General features: G+C 41.3%; 1 protein-coding gene across 1 annotated transcript in view; it reads right to left on the reverse strand.

The window, feature by feature from the left end:
* The window catches only part of SERPINF1 (serpin family F member 1), a 55,991-nt gene extending 42,401 nt beyond the window's left edge, over positions 1 to 13,590 (reverse strand). The window contains exon 1 of the mRNA XM_069944548.1: positions 13,477 to 13,590. The gene's annotated coding sequence lies outside the window, so the exon portion shown is untranslated. The remainder of the gene's footprint in view (positions 1 to 13,476) is intronic.
* Positions 13,591 to 19,696: the final 6,106 nt, after the last annotated feature.

Raw genomic sequence — 19,696 nt, forward strand, 5'->3', positions numbered from 1 at the left:
TGCTTTTGCCGGTGATTTATAAATCCTCTCCCGGCGCACGACTGCCGTTTGCTTGTTCTCCCTGTTAAGAGCAGGCAACCATTAAAGGCCATGGGTTCCTGCCATCTATTGTTGTAACAATCCATTGCTATGGTTTGTATAAGGACCATAAATTTCACTATGTCTTCAACTAATGTTCTTGTGTTTCACCCTCTGGTTCAATACCTGCTCGGAATTATTAGTGAAAGAGGTTTTTTTTTGTGTAATGTGAATGGCTCTACTGCTTTGTGCTTTCTATCATGGGTCACTGAACTGAATTTAAATGCTATTAAGCCTATCGTCAAAATAGCAACCAAACTTTGGGGAAGAAAATGCACAGATGGTGGGTGGTTTCACCTCCTTGCAACCCCAATACATCTTTCTGCTTGGAAGTAAAGTTTGAATAAAAAGCAGCTTCCTCTCTCTGTCCAAGTCCCTTCTTTGCGGCGCCTCCAGCTGTTATTTTGTTTAATCTCACTCAAGCATTGAAATGTCTCCCCTGCTTCCTCTGACCTTCTCCTATGTCCATAAAATAGCCTGGTTAAAACCAGACATAAGGCCGCCCAAGGATAGATGGATATTTTATGGCCTAAGTCCTTAGAGGATGGAGGGTGGACGTTTATCACTCTATTGCTGTGGTAGATCTTGGCTAGCCTGAAATTCTTTACACTTTGATCCAGAACAATGTGCTGGAAGCTTGATGTTTTCTTAGAAAAAAGAAATGCTGCTATGTATGGATGGAAAATAGGAAGAAATCATTTCATAAACTAAATCATTGTGACACTGACAAATACTTTTCAAATTCTTTTGGCAGATATTATAGACACTTAAAGATTAGAGATGAGCGAACCGGGTTCGGGTTCGAGTCGATCCGAACCCAAACGATCAGCATTTGATTAGCTGGGGCTGCTGAACTTGGATAAAGCTCTAAGGTTGTCTGGAAAACATGGATACAGCCAATGACTATATCCATGTTTTCCACATAGCCTTAGGGCTTTATCCAACTTCAGCAGCCACCGCTAATCAAATGCCGAAAGCTTGGGTTCAGGAGGACTCAAGCATGCTCGAGGTTCTCTCATCTCTATTAAAGATCTTGATAAAATAAAACTTAAATGAGGATGACCTCTAAAAAGCTTGGACTGTACTGTTCTGAGACAGTTGTCTAAATGTAGATCTCAGTCAAAGTCTCGTTTAGATCATTTCACGGGTTTCAGCCACTGGTATACGCTAGGATATTATCATAAAAGTTATTTCAATGTATAACCCAGCATACTCATAGGCTTTAAACTTATGGTCCTATTACACAGAGCGATTTTTAATGATTAACGACTAACGATATAGGATCACAAACCAGATTGTTTTTAACCTGAAATCGTTCACCACATTACACAGAACGATGGTCGTTAGTTACGATCGTTACTATGATCGTTATTGCGATCGTTGCTATGATCGTTTACTCCATCTGATCTCAGCAAAACAATGAACAATGTGCAATTACACTGAACGATGAATGAACAAATGCGGAACTTGAGCAAACCAATGTGGAATTAGAGCAACCGGTTAGCGAATGATTAACGATAATATTAGGGTCAGATCTAAATCAACGATCAATGACATACGAACAATTTTTCAATCACTGCCTGCAATTACACAGAACGATTATCGTTTAAATTCGAACGATATAACGATTTTTCGCACGATAATTGTCCTGTGTAATAGGGCCCTTAGTCTACTGGTCAATATGTTTGGTCTGTTTTACGCTGATGTATGCTTTCTTTGCAGGATGCAAAAGCAAATTTATTAACATGTACGCATCCATTTTTTGGCTAACACTGATTTTTTGTGTATTTTTGCTCAACGTTATCTTTGTGCAACAATCATAACATTTTGCACAGCCAATAAAAAGTGCCACCTGCTTTCCCCCCCCCCCCCCCCCCCCCCATGTAGTCACTAGTAGAATACATTTGGTTTATTAGAATCTATAACTACCTCTTGGGTAGCCTCAGTAGCTGATTCTTCAGCATTTTGGTGCCGTTTTGGTGCATTTTGTACCATTTTATGTCAAGGCTTTTCTCTACACCCCAAACACCTTAATTCATTTTCTCCAAAAAAATGTTTTAACAGATATCCTAACATAAAGGGGTACTCCAGCGGGGGGGCACTTTTTTGCTGGGATCGGGGAGGAGGTGGCTGAGGGAAAAGACGTCCACTCACCTCCCTGGTTCCAGCGGTGGGTCCCGCATCGCGACGCTCCGGTCCCCGGCCGCTTCCGGGTGTCTGACGCGGGTCCGAGACGTGACATGGCTGAGCGGACCTGAGACATCACATCTCGGGCCCTCGTCAGACACCAGGAAGCGCCCGGGCACCGGAGCACCGCAATGCGGAACCCACCGCTGGAACCAGGGAGGTGAGTGAACGTCTTTTGCCTCAGCCACCTCCTCCCCACGGTCCCAGCAAAAAAGTGCCCCCCCCCCTCCCGCTGCAGTACCCCTTAAAGTTAAGATAGATAGACAGCTCCAAGGAAAGCAGAGCTTCCAAATAGAAAGTACAGTAATGATTGGGTGACAGTAATACAGGTTCTGATCAATAATCAACAATTTATACATAGCAGAAAAACCTCGGCACTCCGGAAGAAGACTCTTAAAGGCATATTCCAGCATTTGAAAAGAACTTTGAAAAATGTCATGTCAACCAGTGATTTGCTGAGAGAGCAGGTCCTGATCTGAGTTCTCATCTCTAAACCTGGCAGAAAAAGTGAGTGGTGGAGGACCGCAAGGAGCCGATCAGAAGTTGCAGTAGGACCTGCAGGGGGACCCCCGGTAAGTAAATATAGCTTTTTTTTTTTCTATTCTTCAACTAAACTCAAGTAGGAATTTGTTCAGCTTAAATCCATCCAGTGCATGTAATATGTAGCTACACATTTGATGCACTGGATGCTGAATAAACCACTACTTTATGACTATGTTTGTGTATTGTGTACAGCAGACAGAATACAGAAAATCTTACGTTTGTTCAGGGCACCCAGGATACCAGACATAGTGCGGATCTGTTCTCTGTCAAAATGTATTTAGCTCTTTTCTAACCTCCTTAAGCTTTAACATGATACATGACAGTCCTCAGTAGTATTTCATATATCGCCGCCAGTAGATTTTATCAATGAATCTCCTGTAGTAAAATGACAGAAACCTACTTCCAAGTTTTCCATTCTAAATATCCTAGGCATTAAATGAGATACAAGAGATGGCTGAAACCACATAGGGAAAGAAGCCCACAGTTTTCTTGGAATATGACAGCACTTCAAGTCCTTAAGAAGTGCAAGTTAAGGGAAATAATTCTGCTGATACCACGAAAAAACATGTTGGAGAGTTGAAACTATTTATGTGATAATGAAAGACGTGTCAGACAAAGATCTGCAATGCTAGTGGCTAGATAGAATTGCATTTAATCACATATTTCTCTAATGCTGCCAGAATACAATTTGCCAAAAGACAAATCTTCTCAGTGTTTTTAGCAAACCGGTCCAATCTGGAGTTGTTGGCTCAGTACTGTTATTTATTCTCCATTACACTCCCTTACTATGCCCCAAACAAGCCGAATACCCGCACATAGTGCCAGAGTATCTGCTGCTTCTGATCTTCCCTTCCCTCACATCTGTATTTGTCACAAGGAACAGATGTTCCCTATCATTGATGAATGAACACATGTAGAAAGTCAGATTAAAGTTCTGTGAGATCCGTATAGCAGTACTATTACATTCTATAGGGCTTAGGTGGATTTCATAAAGCTAAGTCACATTGCATACTCGGGGGCAGGGGTCCCCAACTAGTGGCCCACAACTCCCAACTGTGAGACTCGCCATAGAAATCCTGAGTTATGACTAAATTGGAAACATCGCGGACATATCCTAAGACCAGAATAGTGGCAATTTGGATGACATAACAATAGGGGGTATACGGCAAAGTCTGCACCTGGTGCAGGACAATCAAAGGGTGCATACCCCAGTTTTTTGTTAAAATTTGGTGACTTTTTGACATTGTGTGATGCACTTGACAAGTGGGTGGGGCTTAGCATAGAGGAAGCACAATATTGTGTGAAGGGGGCATAGCCAATTGACAACAATGTCAGATGAGATCTGGTGTAGATATGTGATGCTGCCACACTGGATAAATCCAGCGTCATTGTACACTGGTGAGGCTTTACTTACAGCGTTGTCTCCACACCTGGTGGGTCCTATGCACGAACCCCATTCTGATTCAGTGTTGAGCTCATGCAGCTCCTCACCATCACTCATAGTTGAATGCAGCTCATGAGGGGCAAAAGGTTGTGGACCCCTGCTCTAGGGTTTATATAGAACATAAACTGGCCCAATAATGGGGTGTGCATTGGATTTCAAACAACCTACTTGTCTTATGATAGGCGTAGTTTCTCATTGATCATTGACATCGGAACCAGTTTACTGCTGCACCAATGGGCATGAATAGACCCCTAAAGACTCCATTGACTTTAATAGGGTCTGTCTGGATTTCTATTCATGTCCATCATATTACAGTAGTGTAATGGGACAAAAAATACTGAATATAGCATATATTTCCAAACAGACAGAGGTTATCCAGTCCTAGGCCATGTTCAGACCGGCCGTTTTTGTAAGACAACACATTTTACAGCTTGATGTTTATTTATTATCCAAATCACCAAACATGATTTAGGGCCAGGGAAATCATATGGCTAGCCTCCTGGCACTCCAGTCACTGTATATACAAGTCCCAGTACTGATATCCACTGACACTGTTAAAGGGGCGTTTGCCCACTGAGATCCTCAAAGTCTGAGAGCAGAAGAAGAAGATTGTGTTCAGGAGAAATTCATCACACTTTATATGGACAGTGCAAATCTAGGAAAGCAAGAGGATAGATGGACAGAAAAATACATAGGTTATAGAAAGATAGGTATATAAAAATCAGACATTCATCTATCTTCTATGTGTACATGTACCCTCAGAATTGTAAAGTGCTGCAGAATATGTTGGCGCTATATAAGTAAATATTTTTATTATTATTAGATAGATAGATAGATAGATAGGAGATAGATAGTCTATGTTCACACAAAGTTCTTTTTAAGTAAAGAACGAACGCTGATTGCAATCGCCTCAGCGTCCGTTCTTTACTGCAGGGAGGGCATTGCATTGAAGTCAATGCAATGCCGCCCTCTGTGTTCTCACATCGTTATTCTAACACCCGATCTTTAGAACGGGCGTTAGAATAATGTACCTGTCAATTATTTTTGGACGCTGTTCACTGAACAGTGACCAGAAACATCAGCTGTTCACACAACGCAATTTGCAGTACGGCCGTACATTGCATTGGAGTGAATGGCTCATTGATTTGCGGGCACAGCCGCCGGTGCCCGCAAATCAGTGGTGAAAAAAGAACATGCCTGCAGCTGATACGGAGGTATCTGCAGCCCCACGGCCGGCTGTTTAACAGTGTCCGTTGTTATGCAATGGATGCTGCTAAACGTGTGAACCTAGTCATAGATAGATTGATGAGCGATAAATCGATAGATAGATAGATAGATGTCTGATTTTAATGTGTACATGCACCCTCAGAATTGTAAAGTGCTGCAGAATATGTTGGGGCTATATAAATAATAATTATTATTATTAGATAGATAGATAGATAGATAGATAGATAGATAGATAGATAGATAGATAGATAATGGAAAGCCATGAAGCCTATTAGCATTCATCACACCTTCATGGTAAGTGTCACCTTTGTCATATGTACACAGCTATAATTAGATCAAAGACTGTTTCCTAATTACAATGAAAAATCGCCCCGCAGAATCCCCCAAAGCCCATAATGAGATCCCACAACTCCTAATGATTAATCTTATTTGGCTGTACATAAACTGTGTAGGGTTCGTCGTGACAGGAACGTAATGCCAAACAATAGCTGCATACATACAAGCCAAATATTTGCTTCTGATAATTAATCAGGTTACTACATAGACGGAAATTATTGCAGCCTATTTACCTTTCTAATACACAGTTTTGTGTTTAATGTTGTGTCTTGTTAAAGGGAATCTGTCGGCTACAACTCAGGTTCCAGACTGCTGACACTGATAGGTAGCTGTTAGGTCAAGGAGACACCTTGATACCTTTCATATATCTGTCTGTGCTTCCAGAACATGGAAACATGCTTTTATTCTATAGTTCAAAGAGCCTAAGAGGCCTTTCAGGCTCCTGCAGTGCAGCAAGCTGTAACACCTCCTTGACCCCCCCCCCCCCTTCATACCTGACCATGATTGGGGCTACCAGGTGTCAATCAAGTATGGCAGATGCCGGGAAAGAGAAGGATGAGGCATGTAGTATGTAAATGGTCAGACATTGTGCTTTGTACTGATAAGAGACAAGAGCCAGAAATAGAAACATGTCCATACTGGTATTACAGAAGTCTTAAAGGGGTACTCTCATGAAAATCTTTTTCTTTCAAATACACTGGTTTCAAAAAGTTATATAGTTTTGTAATTTACTTCTATTTAAAAATCTCAAGTCTTCCCATATTTATCAGCTGCTGTATGTCCTTCAGGAAGTGGTATTTTGTTTCCAGTCTGACACAGTGCTCTCTTCAGAGAGCACTGTGTCAGACTGAAAAGAAAAAAACACCAGGCATTATTATAAGGCACTTGGGGAGGAGGAATCCTCTATCCGATTATTATATCATCAGTTCTGTGTTGGCAAAGACTTCAGAAGAGAAGGACTTAGGGGTAGTGATTTCTGACAGCCTTAACGTGAGTCACCAGTGCAACCAGGCGGTGGGGAAAGCAAATCGTATGCTGGGCTGTATAGCTGGAGGTATAACCAGTAAGAAGAGGGAGATTGTGATCCCGCTGTATAGAGCTCTGGTGAGACCACATCTGGTATACTGTGTCCAGTTCTGGAGACCTCACCTATAAAAGGATATTGATAAAAGACGGGCTTCAAGAATGGTGGAGGGTGTCAGGCATAAAATTTATCAGGGAAAAACTTAGGTATTTGAATCTGTATAGTCTGGAGGAAAGAAGGAAAAGGGAGGACATGATTGAAACCTTTAAGGCTGGGTTCACACTACGTATATTTCAGTCAGTATTGTGGTCCTCATATTGCAACCAAAACCAGGAGTGGATTAAAAACACAGAAAGGCTCTGTTCACACAATGTTGAAATTGAGTGGATGGCCGTCCATATAACGGTAAATAACGGCCATTATTTCAATACAACAGATGTTGTTTTAAAATAACAGCAAATATTTGCCATTAAATGGCGGCCATCCACTCAATTTCAACATTGTGTGAACAGATCCTTTCTGTGTTTTTAATCCACTCCTGGTTTTGGTTGTAATATGAGGACCACAATACTGACTGAAATATACGTAGTGTGAACCGAGCCTAAATATGTTACAGGACAAAATAAGGTTCAGGATGGAAGTGTTTTTAGAAAAAAACTGAACTCAAGAACAAGAGGACACAATCTGAGGTTAGTTTGGGGAAAGATCAGAAGCAACGTGAGAAAATATTACTTTACTGAAAGAGTAGTAGATTCTTGGAACAAACTTCCAGCAGAGGTGGTTGGTAAATCTACAATAACAGAATGTAACCTGCCTGGGATAAACATATATCTATCCTAAGATAATAAAAAGCGAAATACTAAAAGGGCAGACTAGATGGACCCAGTGGTCTTTTTCTGTCAACAATCATCTATTTTTCTATTGTTGTGTGTGTAGTGTAAGTAATTGTATTCACATTATTAAGGCGTTTTTTTCATCCGTCTTTTACAAAAAAATGATGCCTTTGTGTGCATCCATTTTGGTCCTTATTTTGTTGACCTACATTATAAAAAAAAAAAAAAAAAAAAAAAAAGGAAAAACGGATCAGGTTTTTTTAACGGACACAAAAATGACTACGTTTTTCTGTATGTAAAAAAAAAACCAAACAAATCCACTTAAATCTTTTTTTTTTAATGGAAGTCAATGGAAAAACAGATGAAAACGGATGCACACAAATGCATCAGCTTTTTTTTTTTTTTTTTTTATTGCAAAAACGCAGTGTGAACCCAGCCATACTGACAGCACCTCCCATGGTCACATGCTCCTCCATAATGGCCATCTTACGGACAGAATCACCACAGAGCAGGGCAGCACGGCCTGGAGGAAAGGAGTCTGATATTAGCTCTATGATGTACACATGGAATTGCTGTCAGTAAGTACAGTGAGTATACTTACTAATACTGTACAGTTTTACTTTAAATTGGCCAACCCCTTTAAATCTCCCCTATTTTTGTTGAATTTTGGTGGCAAATCGCATGCTATTGCACAAATATTTGAATGTGATGTAGATGTGATTTGCGCTTTCATAACCTATGTCCATAAACCATTTTCACATAAACGTTTAAGGGGGAGATTTATCAAACATGGTGTAAACTGGCTCAGTTGCCCCTAGCAACCTATCAGATTTCACCTTTCATTCCTCACAGACCCTTTGGAAAATGAAAGGTGGAATCTGATTGGTTGCTAGGGCAACTGAGCCAGTTTCACTTTACACCATGTTTGATAAATCTCCCCCGTAGTTTTCAGCATTTTAAACAGTTAAACTTCAAGCATTTTGGTGCCACTTTGTTATTCTGTGACTATTATAACATGTACGACTGCTGTTTTTATGTCCTATAGATACGCCTATGAGAGAAACATCAGAAAATATGTCATACGCCCTACAAAAATCCCACAAAACCACAGCTTTTACAGAAAAAATGCTGTGTGTGAAACCAGAGCTATGGTGTTTGGGTGGCTGGCAAGAACTCGTATAGTTATTTGCATCGTTTTAAAATTTGGAAATGAAAATATCAAGATTTAGAAATGAAAAATGTCCAGACAAATGTTGGCAATTGTACCTGTCCCCAGACGCACTAGAGTCACCTTAATAAGACGCCAACTATACCTTCTCAGTATGTGATAGAAATCCTCTAAGGCCTTGTAGTTTATTACCCTATGCCTGACACCTGTACACCTACCAATTCCGAAAATAATGATATATTGATTATGTAACCCCCTAGTACGGGGCTCTAAACTAGCAATTGATTTTAAGGGTTTTTCCTGATAGTTTAAAGGAATCTATTGATGTATGTCTTTACCAATAAGAAAGACGTGCTGTACTAATAGTGAAGTGTAAACAATCTTGCACAGAGACCACCATGTTAGAAAAACCCATCAGCCATCTGTGAACAACGTGACCACAAGTGACAGGTCCAAGTGACATTCCATACATTGGAGATTTAGTTATGTCATGTGACTGCATCATCCAATGTGGCATTAGCCACTGAGGTCATGTGACTTAAATTTTGTTACATAAAAAAAATAAAAAAACATTTTGCCAGCAGCAAAGAAAGCAAAAAAAACAGCAAAAAAACAAAACTATACCAAATTATATACATAAGGCCTTCTGACTATTGAAGACTACAACTCTCACTATGTTCTACTGTAACGGGCATGGTGGGAATTGACGTTCTGCAATAGATGGAGGTCTACAGGTTTAGGAACACTGATAGATGTATATATATATATATATATATATATATATAATATATAAAAGTCATCAAAGCTGAACATTCCCCCAGTTTATACCCATACCATGAATACCTATGTTGGGATGCCAGTGTGCCCTGCGCACATATAAAACTGTTAATATGATCTATACAAACACAAACCTCAACTTCCAGCTGTGACTGTGGAAGACTGAAAGAATTTATCACAAAGGATATTTTGTTCCAGTACATAGCATGTACATCTGGATATCAGCCACCTAGCACATTGCTGCAACACCTACCAAAGCCTTCACTTTCTAAGTCCTTTTCCACCCAATCATATAACAAGCTGTGAGATGTGGAGACCTGTAATGTATAGAATACATAGAAGTCTGAGGGGCCTGTAATTCTGTATGCTTCTGATTTCTTATGACGGCTTCTCAGCTTTATTTGTTATTTAGTGTTGCATTATAGATTTCTCCCATTGAACCATTACATACAGATTAACTTGAAAATGCACCAGACGATTTGCACCAAAAAAACTGCCTTACATGTTGTGCACCACATTTATTATGTAGTTTAGACACTTTTTCCAGGGCATTCCACTTTGCCCCTAACACTTTTCATTGGAGAATAAAAACATTTTCATGTTATGGAAGCACAGACAAACATATGAGAGGTACCATATGTCTCCTTGCTCTAAAAGCTATCTAGCAGCGTCAACAGTTTGGAACATGAATTACAGCTGACAGAATCACTGTGCATCTGTCACAACAGGAGTGCTGCAGAGTTAAACTGGGGGTGCTGAGTTACAGCAGCCCCCCCCTCCCCCTGCACTGCACTGTAATGTGTATGGCTCAGCTTCTATGTCTGGACGTCAATCAGTAAAAGTAGGGTGGGAAAGGGAGGGGGTAGGCCCTCTGCAGCAACTCATCACAACCAGGTCGACACTTTAATTGCAGCTCCATATCTGGTGCAGAGATGACAGATTCACTTTAAGGAAATTAATAGTCGGTGTAGACAGTGTAACAATGTACCAGATTTTTCAAACAGTGTGAATCGCTGTGATAAATGGGGCTCATTCTTAGACTGTCTAGTCTAAGTGGCCTATTAGACAAAGTGATTTTTCCTTCTCTCTGATTAACGATAAACGATTGCAAACGAGTGCTTTTGCAAATTACCTTAAATCGTTCACCATAACACACGGAGCGTCAGTCATTAGTTACGATTCTAATTACGATCGTTCGTATACTTTATAGTAGTATATAGATATATATAGATCCCAGCGAAAGAATAATTGATGTGTACATACACCAAAAGATTTGTAAACGATTAAAGAACAATTACCAGCGATTTTATGGTGAGCTCAAAAGATGCAAGAAATTTTCATTAGTCGTAGCCTGCATACACGCGTAAAAATTGTTATATCATATTAGCGATAATCTTTCAATGTAATAGGGCCTTTAGCTTACACTGGCTAAGAAGTAGACAGTTGCAGTAAATCTGAGCTAATATGTCTGTAAGGGTGAGTTTACATCATGTTAGAACATTACATTTAGCATATGACGTACAAAAGCTTCCAATACAATCCAAGCCATATTTATAAGGCAAAGAGTGTCCATTTGGCATACATAGGGGAGGTGTCAGCATAATTTTAGTTTTACAACAAGTGAACATTTTTTAAAAGGGGAAATTCGGGGTCCAAAATAACTTAAAAAGTGTACAGTCAGCTTCCAGATCAATGGCAGAAACCTCTGTTAATCTGAGACCATTATGCGCATGACCCCCTTTGGATCCAGTGGGGGTCACGTGCATTATGTTCTCAATTGGCTTCCAGATTAATACCGAAGTCGGCTGGTTGGCTGTTGTGACAGATACACTTTAATATAATTCCGGGACTCTGGGGGACAAAAGCAATACTTACCTATCCCTGGTCCCCCGCAGCTTCCACTGCTACAGCTCCTTCCAGCTGCTTACTGCTAGTCTCTTGTGCCTTCCAACAGGTTGGAGCAAGACCTGCCAGCTCAGTTAAAAGTGGCCAAGACACCACACTACTGTGTGGCACTGGCAGGTGCTTCTCTGAGCATTTATCTCAAAAGAAGGTAGAAGAGAAGCAGTGAGGGACTGGAAGGAGCTAGGCAGGTACTACTGTATGGGTCCGGGGCTAGGTAAATGGGAATTTTTAACAGCCCAGCATTATAGCAGGTGTTTATGCACACTGGAATACCCCTTTTAATACTGCCTATACAGTATAATAGCAGTGGACTTAAATATTGGGAATACTCATATACCTCCAGTAGAATGCATTGACCTTTCAGCCTGATATGGAACCATATGGAGACATCATACAGTGGCACACACTGCCTTCAGTTCTGTAGTACCGAGCTGTAAGGACTGTACACAAGCCCTGTACTCAGCTCTGCTGCCATGTGCAAGATGCCTTATGCCTGCAAACTACACAGAAGATGAATATGCAGCAGTTTTATGCAAAAGCCTTTGTAGTTTCTGATACAAAAGACTGGAGCTGACCATTTCTGACAGCCGCAAAACTAGAGGGACCATTCTGAAAAGTCCAGCACGGCACAGGAATTCTTGATAACTTTCTGACAGGGTTTCTGTTCCAGGCTGACAGGCTGTTCCCGGTTACAGAATAATCTACAAATTCTTTATATTTTCTAAAGCCACCATGCGGTACTCAGTTTTTCAATGAGAAAAGCTTTCATATGGCAGCAGCCACAAAGATGTGTTACTTTGAGACGCAAGAGACTTTGATTTATGACCCCTGGCTCTTGCAAAGGTGAAGGGAATGATATATGTCTCATTTGGGGCTTCTTTCTCAAAGTTTTTTTTTTTTTCCTCCTACCAAGGAAATGCTGAAGATTTATAGAAAATGTCAAGTTGATTGGATCTGATACCCAATGTAACAATAATGTAGGTTTTGGTTTGTTTATCTTGGCCGGAGATTAAACATTTTCATAAAAATCGAGAACGTGTGAACATTTTTTTTTAATTTTGCTAAATTGCTAAATTTTGCAACCTGGGTAATCAATGGATTATAATTATAATATTTTCCTAAGTGGTAGTAATGAAAATCATTATGTAAGATGGGACTAGTGATGGGCAGATACCAATGAAGAGGCTGTGATCTTTACAGTACATGATACACACCTCTCAAGTCCCAGTGTGCCAAATACCTCCCTTCAAGGGAGGCGGGAGAATGAAAAAAGGTACGTGGCAAACCAAAGATGATTAATCCAGCATGTAAAGATGTGGCAGTGCTAAGCTTGCCACTTAACTATTTCTTGACCATTGTGAGTTGGGGTAATTTAGCAGGTTCCCATGCAATTCTATTGGAATCTGCATGACCCTGCTGAGTGTAAAATAGCCATCTTAGTTCTGTTACATCTGTACAGAGAATAAAGCAGGGGTAGGAAATGCTGCAAAGTGACCAGCAATTACAGTCACATAAATAGAGAATATTTTCTGCACATTTAGTCATCTAGACAAAGAAAATATTACGAAAAACACAAATATAGAACGACCATAATAAGTAATAAATCTGCAACTCTGAAGCTTTCTCTAAGGGCAAGTGAGGGACATGTTCCTGTGAAATACTGTAAAAGGGGTCAGTACCATGTTAACTATTGGGGAAATAGAGGTCAGTATTAGTTTTATAAGTTACAGCTTATATTAGAAAACTACTTCTGTAGCCAATCACATCCTTCTCTATACTATAGATTAACAGCAGACACTGTGATTACCGGTGAAAACTTACCGGTACTCTATTCTTACACATATACTGTACTTTGTATCAAGTGTGTGATAATAAAAAAAACTTCTCTGCAACTATGTAACCACCCTATCTCTTATCCTGCAGGATGGAGCTCAGGATAGAATGTCACTCATACCTTAGTAAGGATGCTGTCTCTTGGGACAGGCTGCCTAGGGATTCCTCCCACCCCCAGGTGGCTTCTCTGTGGATCTGGAACTAGGGAAGACCCTTAGCAGGCTTTATCTAGGCTTTAGATCACTGAGTACATGAGGTGGAGTTAAGGGCGGCTCTAAAAGACAGCACAGCTGGACTGCAGCCTCCTGGGATGGGAGGAGGGGGGGGGATTCATTTTTATGTGGCATTCCTGTGAACTCATGTAGGGTAGCACAAAGCCAACACACAGATGTGAACTCTGCTGGTTCTCTCCTGTACTGTCATTTACAGTCAGATAAAAGAATGGGTGATGAAATATCGCAGCTGTATGACAACAAGGAAACGTGTGCATCACATGGAAGTATATCCAGCAGTTATACACATATTGCCGTGCAAAGCCTGTGCGAGAGATATAAGCTGATATGATGAGAGTGATTCCATGGTAGCACAGCTCCACCACACGTATCAAACAGTAATGCAACCTTCTATATACACTATGCAGACCATCACTACCCAGCGCAGCACCCTGCATCCTACTGATAAGTGACTTAATGACTGATGTAGTTTGCAGGTTCATCTTTCAACCATTCTTCCCCTTTAGCAGTAATTGCACTTGTTGCCTATGCACTGTAGAATACAATATAACCTCCCCTCTCGCACCCACAAAGCTCTCCTTAGTGCTGCACCCCCTGCATCTCCACTCTCATCTGCCCACCACCTGACCTGTGCTCTGTGTTCTGCCAATGACTTTTCTTGAGCTGTACCAGTTCTCTGGAACGTGATACCCTAGACCATGGGTCTCCAAACTGCGGCCCCCCAGCTGTTGCAAAACTACAATTCCCATCATGCCTGGACAGCGAAATCCAAAGCTTTAGCTGTCCAGGCATGATGGGAGTTGTGGTTTCGCAACAGCTGGAGGGCCGCAGTTTGGAGAGCCATGCCCTGGACAATCAGATAATTCCAAACATACACAAGGCTGAAGAGGGCTAACCATTCTGATTCTGTACATACCTAGTTATTATCTTTATAGTCCTTTTCAGCCTTGAGATATAAGCTGATATATTTAAGTGTACCTGTTGTGATGTACGCTGAGCTGATCATCGAGAAATTGATTCTGCAGCCAGAAGTTCTGGTATTAATGGATAGCATGGAATCAATGCAATACATGAACTTCTGGTGGCAGAATAGTTTTCACGTCAAATCGGGTTCTTTAAAGTGACTCTGTATCCACAATCTGCCCACCCAAAACCCCTTGTACCTTCGGATAGCTGCTTTTAATCCAAGATCTGTCCTGGGGTCTTTTCGGCAGGTGATGCAGTTATTGTCCTAAAAAACAACTTTTAAATTTGCAGCCCTGTGCCAAACAGGCGTGGCCTAGATTGTGTATGCATTAGGCTGGCACAACCTCTCTGTCCCTCCTCCCCACCCTCCTCATCATTAGGAATGCCCCAGGCAGATTGTCTCCTATTCATCACCTGTGAGAACACATTAAGGCACCTGTGCAGTTTTCACTGCAGAGGAATAGGATAAATCCTGCCAGTGGTATTCCTAATGATGAGGAGGGTGTGAAATGAGGTAGGTGGATGCAAGAGGGTCCAGAGGTGGTGAACAAGAGGACATGGGCTGGACTTATCTAGGATCTAGCCATCCTGGGTAACAAACCTGGGTTTTTGAACCTCATGTACATGTTACCAAGAGGGCTAATATTGCTAGAAAGCACTTACTATGTGTGCATACACAGATACTGACTGGTGACTGGCTTTATGTTTACTAATTTGGTTTTAGAAAAGATGGCTGGACCGTTGTATATAACATGCACTTTTACCTCTTGGGCCACCCCCATTGTTTTTTACTAAGTTACACTTTAGGCAGGGTGTACACAGTGAATGCTATGTTCACACTGCGTATCAGACCGGCTGTTCCGTGACAGCGTGCGCCCGCATCAGAGCTTCCCATAGCCCACAGTGAAGCAAGCGGCAGGAGCCGCTTGCATCACTGTGTGAACTGACAGGTCCTTCTGCGGCCGGAATTCACTGAATTCCGGCCGCTGAAAACTGACATGTCAGTTTTTTCCGGCACCGCATGGGATCCCGGCCGGAGCGCATACGATGTGTGTACGCTCCGGGCAGGAACCCATTACAAATTAGGCTATGTTACACAATGCAAAACTACGGCCGTAGTTTTACGTAGTGTGAACATAGCCTAAAATAAGAACAAGACATTGGCAGTAAATAAAAAAAAAAGCAGTTTTTAATTTTTTTTAAACCTAATAATGTGTTCCATTAAAATATATGGAAAAGTACACACTTTTAAAAAAAAAAATCCAAATTTTCAATGTTGGAATTACTGCCCTTTTTATCAGGGATATTTATCAGGAATTCTTATAAGAGATAATAAGAGAAATAAGAGATCAAAAGAGAATTAATAGAACAGGGCAATTAAAAAGTTTTTAATGCAAATGTATTGATCTGGATTCTGAGCACAATCTGTTGTTGTATATCATGTATTCAATGCAGCAATAAATTTGCTTGTAAATACAGCCTGAGCCTGCGTTCACACTACCATCAGACGACCACTTTTACCTTCTGTCTATATTTTTGCAGATTTGGCAGGGAGAATAATACAGAATGTAGACACTGTAATAGAACTCAACATACCCTAGTATAACTCATGGGGTCAGTCCCTTCCCTGGTGTTCTTTACAGGAAGATAAAAACTTTTTCATTTACATTGATATATGATGAGAACATATTTGGTCCACATGTGTTGATCCTCCTCTGGAGTGGCTGAAAATGTTTATTGACATTTCATGTGTCCATATAGGTGGTCTTTATGGAATGGCTACATAGGATAATCCTGTACTGCCCAAGAGACATAGAATCAATAAATACATTGCCATATGCACATAGATACACTGACGGCATATTAGTATTTTTATATGCAAAAAAGGGGTCTGTGGAGCCTCAGTTGTGAGTCTCAAAACACAGGAATAGCCAGATATCCCTCCAGGGGAAGCAAATTGTACTAAACTTCGCAATAAGGTGCTCCCCACATTACTCCTCATGACTAGAGTGTGGACTAGAGTTAAGTCACTTTTGGGTATTCCCGGTCATACAGTCTTTACACCTCTGTGGCGTAATCCAGCCCTTCCAGAGGTATTTAAACTGGAGGGCTTCACCCCGTGGGCTAGAAGGGGGATACGTTTCCTGTCACAGGTATGGAAAGATGGTGCATTGGAGTCCTTTGAGAAGTTGAAGGAGGAATATCTCCTTCCAAACACTATGTTTTATCAATACTTGCAGCTGCGTCACGCTCTGCAGACACAGCATGCGGCCACGCCACTTACTATTGGGACGCATGCGTTGTTGGTAGAGATTGGAGACAGGGGTACACTAAGAGGCACTATATCTCTGGGGTATGACACCTTACTGGCAGCTAGACATGCGGGAGTCCCCTTAGCAGCGAGGGATAAGTGGGAGGCAGAGGTGGGGCCTCTTGATGATGAGCAGTGGAATGAGATACTTTCGCTAACGCCTCTGCTCTCTCTTTGTGAACCACAGCGCATGTCACAGCTGCTCTTGATACACAGAGTGTACCGTACCCCTCTGGTGCTGAAAAAAATCGGATATAGAACGGATTCTAGATGCCCACGATGTGGGGAGGATGAAGCCCACGTTCTCCACATGTTTTGGTCATGCCGGGAACTTGAGTCCTTTTGGAGGGAGGTGCTGGCTCTCATTAAAAAGGTGTTCGGGCTGGATACTGCTGTGCACCCCAAACAGTGTGTTCTGGGACTATTAGATCACCTTAACCTGGATGACTATACGGTGTTGGGAGTACAGCGACTACTATACCAGGCCAGGAAGACTATAGCTGCCAAATGGATCCAAACTCAGGCCCCCACTATCGCAGAGTATATAAATAAGATGAATGTGGTGATACGCCTGGAAAGGGGGGTGTATCTAAAACGGGGTTGCCCTCGCAAATTTGAAGCAATTTGGGGTAAGTGGGTGGATACACCGGGACTACCATCACGCTCCCTCTTGCAACTCTGTAGAAGCCCTATGCAGGCGTTGGTGGGGACACTATAGCTATCCCGATAACCTGACTGGATGAAAATGTAGTTAGATATAATGCACTTGGAGACGGCAGGAGGTACTACGCGATCTGAGAGGTATGGCACGAGGTTTAGTTTCTGGTATTCTTCTTTTTGTGGTTTTTATGTTACTATGGGACCATGAAACTGTTAGTAGAAGAACTTCCTTTTCTTCTACCTCCGGTATGTGCTGTTGACTACATATGAATGGTTCCCGTTTAATGAATAAAATAGAAAAAAGTTAGGAACTGTACCTTCCTGAATGCTACCTGCATGTAACCTCTTGTCATTGTATCATTGAGAATCTTCTGTATGACTGTGTTACTCATATACTGTATTGTACGGATCTTAATAATAAAAAAATTACCTGATTTAAAAAAAGATATCCCTCCAGGGAAGGAAAGCCTATGCCAAGGGGTGCCTCCCAGTAGGGAAATGATTCTATTTTGTGGTCTTTCTCAAGCCAACCATTCGTTGCTGATCTCTGTGCACATTATGCAATAAATTGCTGTTTGGACACCTACCTTGCATGCTCAGAGCTGACATAGATTTCTTTGGCATTTTTCCGGGGAAAATAATGCTACGTCCTCTCCGTATGTGGTGACTAGAGATGATCGAACATCAGGATTTTGAACCTTGTCAAACTTTCCGCATTTGATTTTCGATGCCTTCCCGTTCCATGGGGAAGGAGGAAACAGACCAAGTACCGCCTGGAATTCCGGGATTCAGCCTAGGTAATAGGCTGTATCCCAGAATTCCAAGCGGTACACGGGCTGTCTCCTCCTTCCCTACGGGCCGGGAAGGCATCGGGAATCAAATGCTCTAGGTTCGACAAGGTTTAAGTTCGATCAAACCTGCAAAATCCTGATGTTCGATCACCTCTAATGGCCACACCCACCACCCCTCTCCACGTGAGTGGCACAGAGGGCTGAAATTTGAATAAAAACAAGCGTTTGCGAATAGATTTATTCGCATATGGGCCCTCTGCGACACAAAATGGCCCCTGTGCAGCATCATAAATGACCCCTATGGAGTTCAGTGACCTTTAAAATCTGTTTTGTTTTTTGCAAAGGTTTTTAGGCATATATAAAAAAAAGAGTAACCCCCTTTGGCGTTCGGCATCTTGTAGACATCACATGCATGTTAATAACTTATTCACCTTGATTCGGGACATACATTGGATCGATGTACTGGTTTCATCACCTTAAGATATCATTGCTTTTCAAATTGTCATGAATATTTTACAGATGCAATATTATAGTGCAGCCATTAGTTTGCTTGTGAATAATTAATAGGCACCATCGAAACTAGATTCCAGATGTATATTTCTTGGGGTAACTATGTTGTTCAGAAATAATTGTTACTAGCTTGTCTATATTTTTCAAGTTTCTCCGCTACTGGGATCTGTCAGATTGAATTATTGATTAGATGGGACTTTTGTGTTCTTGCTGTCATACTACATTTGTGCTGATAAAGTTTCTCTCACACATCTGGTAAGACAATCTTTCAACCAGTGCACAGCTGAGCTGCCTGCCTATCCCATAGTCTGAAGTAAACCTTCTATGATAGATAGTACACCAAAGTCAATGTGGCTTCCAAAGGGACAGTTGTCAAGTTGCTGAAGTGATGACAGTAAAGCAATTACTGCTGAAAAAAATATTACCATCGACATAATTGTTATTGCCTTCTGTTTTATACGTTTTCCAAAAACAAAATCTGTGATAGCAGCAAATTTAACCCCGGAGTGACATAAAATATTTACAGAAGCTAAAATCATTACATAACAGAGGTGTTGCACTCTTAGCTACTTATCATAGAGAAATAATAGCGTACAATGCAGCAATTTCTGCCTTAGGGCCAGTTCACACTGATTATTTAGCAAATGAAAGTGTTCTTGCAGAATTCTCACAGAATTCCGTGTGGAACCCACGAGGAAAGTGTTCCACCCGGAATCACTTTTGTTGGAATTCCGCACAAATTAATTTTTTATTTAATCAAATTCATTCTTTTTTCCAATTCCGCACTGATTTTCCACAAGCATTCCGCACTGATTGCGCAATTAAAAATTTCAGAGCAGAAACTTACTGCTCAAATCATTTCAATGGGAA

The sequence above is a fragment of the Dendropsophus ebraccatus genome, chromosome 11, assembly GCF_027789765.1.
Source record: "Dendropsophus ebraccatus isolate aDenEbr1 chromosome 11, aDenEbr1.pat, whole genome shotgun sequence".
NCBI classification, from domain to species: Eukaryota; Metazoa; Chordata; class Amphibia; order Anura; family Hylidae; genus Dendropsophus; species Dendropsophus ebraccatus.